General features: G+C 39.5%; 1 long non-coding RNA gene across 1 annotated transcript; it reads right to left on the bottom strand.

Annotated features, from left to right (window-relative positions):
• Window positions 1–887: 887 nt before the first annotated feature.
• On the bottom strand, window positions 888–4,039 carry LOC118599876. Its single transcript, XR_004949416.1, has 3 exons — window positions 3,594–4,039; window positions 2,905–2,952; window positions 888–2,514 (listed from the first exon to the last, which is right to left on the bottom strand). It is a non-coding gene; the product is annotated as an uncharacterized LOC118599876 (long non-coding RNA).
• Between the last annotated feature and the right edge of the window lie 431 nt (window positions 4,040–4,470).

Genomic DNA, 4,470 nt, shown 5'->3' with positions numbered 1-4,470 from the left:
ACAGGAACTTAATCAGAACAGCAGGTCCCTATATTGCTCCTGACTTGCGCACGCATCACCGCCGTCGATTCAATTTACTCCCCAAACCCTGAAAAAAATAAATAAAACATGGAAAATAAATTGATACGCTCATTCAAATTCATTAGAACCCGTCCCTGTGTGCCTACAGTACATAATATTCCTTGAAGAAGTAGAAGAAGCAAAGTGGAAGCTGCAAAATGGAGAAAAAAAACAGAATGGATGCCACTATTTAGTATGCAGTTTTTGGAAAAGAATGAAGGTGAGGGAACAGAGTTCTACAAGCCTCCGCATACACCATAGTCATTTTCTTTCCTCTAATGTAAACACACTGTCACTACTGTATGTAAACAGGAAATTTGTACAGTGCTTACACACTACAATGACATTAAAACAAGAATAGTGTGATACACACACCTCCACCCATTGGTTTATCTCAGTGCCTGACAAGTAAATCCTCATTTCTACTCGTCTACCCCCCTTGTGTTGCATAGGGAGTTTGTCTCATGACCGCCAGTTAGTTTACATTGACCGTATCCGGTCTGTCCACCTCACCTAAAAATGGACTTCTGTGTTATCTGCGGTGTCATCGCATGTCACCTTAAATTTAATTAATAGTACAATGGAAGTTTTTATTTTAAAACTTGGACCTGTTTCCTGTGTCTCCGGCTTTTTTACGCATCAACAGATGAAATAGAATTCCTGCGTAAAGCTTGCATTGTGGAGAAACGGACGTCAGACGCAGACATGAAGGAGTCAGTGTAAATATTTTGGTTGATTAATAAAAGTTATATTTTCTTGTGTCAAGGCAATGGAGACACACTGCAGACAGACCGTTGTAAATCATGTGTAATATTTTCATGCGGCGTTTACAAGGAATGCGATTTGCACATCAAATTCGCCTCAGCTGCCTCATTTTTGATATATATTAAATTCGCTAAGACATTTGTGAAAAATGTGTTCATGAAATAATTCATAGATTCTTCCAGTACGATGAGATTCACCATCAACGACGGGAGTCTGTACGACAGATGCTTTCAGCGGTACTTTCGTCTCTCTGTGACCCAGTTTGACAACTTCCTGTCTCGCATTTTTTCCTCACACAAGGAGGAAAAAAGAATACAATAAGAGTATTTTTATGCTCTTGTCTTGATGCAAATAAAAAATATATTAAGTTCAGGAGGGCGATGATCAGACTCTCCTTCATATTGGTTTTGGACTGCACCCACTGATCATTATCAAAATGTGACGCTGCAAAAGCTGACTCCCTGATTGGTTGATGCAACTCAAATTCTTTGCCAAAGTTCATGTGCGACTGCTAGACTACCTCCCCCACTGATGACAATTGTCTCTTGATTATCACTACTGATGTAAGGATGACTAAACATGTGTTTTTGAACAGCAGATGTCTGTAATTTATAAACACTACTTCCATTGAAAAGCTTTATCTGGAACTTTTAAAAGCACAAAAATATTTTGACTCCCTTTGTAGTGTACTACAGAGGAAATGAGTGGACAATTCAAACAGCTTCAGTTAGGCTCAGCGTAATCCCCCGAGTGACTCAGTGATTTTGACGTCAGGGCTCTGAAGGGGCCATCTGTTGCAGGACTCCTTGGTTTTGTTGTCACTTCCACTGGGTCTCTGCGGCTGTCTGTCAGGGCTGGTTGTAAAGCCGCAGAATTAATTTGAGGCCCATCGGACGTCTAACTGAAGGGTTTGTGGCCACTCATGTAAACTGCTGAAGATTTTGACATTGTTATCTGAGAGCAACACACACATCTATGTGCCACGAGAATCTAATTATATTTCTAGGCGTCTCAGGAAAACAGTAATCAGACTCAAAACATTGAGAGACAACAAAACAAAAGAAATTGTGTAATCAGTAAAGGCAATGTTGTGTTTAAGAGAATGTTAGATGATGAGGAGGGGAGCAAGGCTCTGAGTTGTCACCTAGAGACTGGAGTACTTTTCAGAAGGAGGCGCAAGACAGATATAGGAAATGTGGGATCTGCTTCCTTAGCTAAGATGTTTCATTCCTACACGTACTGTACAGAGCGACTGCGTGTTTATGCATTCATTTCTAGTTTATTTCCTGCTCTGTCCTATCCTAAACATCATTTCATCACTCCCCTTTTACAAAAGCTCTATCTCATTCCATTTTTCTGTTTTTCCTCTAATTACTATAGCTCCGAGTTTGCCAGATAGCTTCATGATGGCTGGCACCTCTTGAACACTGGCTCTAATTGAAAGATGAACAAGTTTATTTAGGCTTAATTTATCATGTTGGACAGAAAGAAAGACCTAGAGGCTGAGGAGAATGGAGGAAGTTGAAGAAGAAGGGCAGCTACAAGGATACTTGGACACATACAGTGGTCGACCCATACAGGTACTGCAGATTTTTGTGTTGTCTATGCTCAAAGGGTTGTAGACAGAAGGGTCTACATTTTAAGAAGAGCGCAGGAGTCTTGCTGTTCCCTTGAGCTTCATATGTCCACCTAAAGGGATATCATGAAAATAGAATGAACCGTTGTCATGCGTGTGTTAAGAGTATCATGAAGTATTTGTAAGGACGATGTAAGTTACAAGCACTTATGACGAATGAGTGATGCTCCAATCGCTGGTAAGGTGCGGACACTGGCTTCTTACTGACTGCACGTAAATACTTAACACATGAGGTGTGAAGATGATACATAAGATGCATATAGGATGCCCACACAAACTATGCTATGACGATATATTGGTAATTTTTCAATTTCTAACATTCAGGTTGCAAGCAATGAGCATGCAAGGATGACGCACTTTGCACTTGAATAGCACTAATGGGCTACCTGTACAGAACACCGAGATTGAAAAAAGGAAAAATCCCTGACAAGTCTGTATCTCACCTTATGTGTTGGTTAGGTGTTCACAGCGACCTGCCGACCACCGCATGCCTGTAGACAAAAATGTGCATGTAAATGATTGTTCTATTGGCTAACCGAGCGGTCTACAACCTTGATATTTATGTGGGGCCACCTGCAAGCTCTGTACAGATTTTCCCATTTTTGGCCCACAGACAGATATTATCCACCCATAAGGGCAGTTGTGACTAAAGCATAAAGTAGAGCAATATTTTAGAGTCATAAGAACAAATAAGGCTCAAAAGAAACTAAGAAGCCATAAACTGGCTGGCATTATTATCATCATTACTATTATAGCTCTGCAATACAAGGGTAGATAGATGAACCAACCTCAGGGCAGTGAAGTGAGCAGTTCCTTTATTCAGTTAAGCCAATTGGTTTTGTTTTTTTTATAACAAGAAGCTCCTGGGGGATTAGAACTGAACATTGACAGTGACAGAAACTTCTATTTTTTTTACATTATAAGAAAATGAAATGAAACATTTAATCAGGATGCAGCAACAGAATTTGCATTCTGTGTACATTGACTGCAGTATTAACATATAAGCAAAGCCAAATGTTCTGCTTCAACATAAAAATCACTATTAAGCACCATCTCAAACAATGATGTAGATATCTAATCTTTGAAAGTGTTTTTAAATAATAGTAGAAATAGCTGTGTAAAAAAGTCCTACCCAGAATTTCTCCCCGATGTTACGCCAGCAGTCTTGAGCTGTTTGTATACTGGAAGCTCCTGTGGTGTCTTGGATCGTGACAATGGCAGCAGGATCCTTTGCATCCAGTGGATTGTAGGATTGAATCACAATAGATGTATCTCTCTGTGGTGCAATCCATAGATATTCAATCAGATTTTGTTGCATCCAGTTTTAGAGGCTGGTCAATCTCATTAGGCTCTTAGATCTATTTGCAAGCAGCTTTCTCAGTATATCCAAACACACTGCATTTCTATGCAAGGCCGTTGACAGGGTACAGTGAACAGATCATCATGAGTTTACAACACAACATATTCTCTACATGGACTCTGACATGCGACACAAGGAAAATGTGTCAGTACTCCTGAGAGACATTCTATGTGATGGTGTTTTTCTCCTTTACTCTAACATCTTGAGACATGTTTATCACCCATGGAACAGTCAGGCTTGGATGAGTTTGTAAATACCATTCAGAGATGATGCTGGTCCTTCTCCATCAGAAAAATACCTTCACCTCAACAAAAGTTTGTAAGGATTTATTAAGCAGACTGTATTTTATCAACATTTTTTCCAGTAAAAGCAGAAAATTATTTTCCATTTGACCTTATATGGCACTTGACAAACTTTTAAGCAATTTGCAACTGAAAATAAAGTTGTACACCACGTGATATAGTCTTTTCATTGACCATCTCTAACGCACAGCGACTTTGAAGCAAATGTGTCCATGCCATTTGACCTCTTAAAAGGAGTTTCCATCACATGGACATTTTGAAAAACAGTCTTGTTTGTGCTTGAGCTGACCTTTGAGTGTTGCTTTAGTAGACTAAATGTCAACTAAATCTTCTCCTCTTTGTATGTT

Source organism: Oryzias melastigma, linkage group LG16, assembly GCF_002922805.2.
Source record: "Oryzias melastigma strain HK-1 linkage group LG16, ASM292280v2, whole genome shotgun sequence".
NCBI lineage: Eukaryota > Metazoa > Chordata > Actinopteri > Beloniformes > Adrianichthyidae > Oryzias > Oryzias melastigma.
The sequence above is the reverse complement of the archived record's forward strand: the minus strand, read 5'-3'. Positions and strand labels throughout refer to the sequence as shown.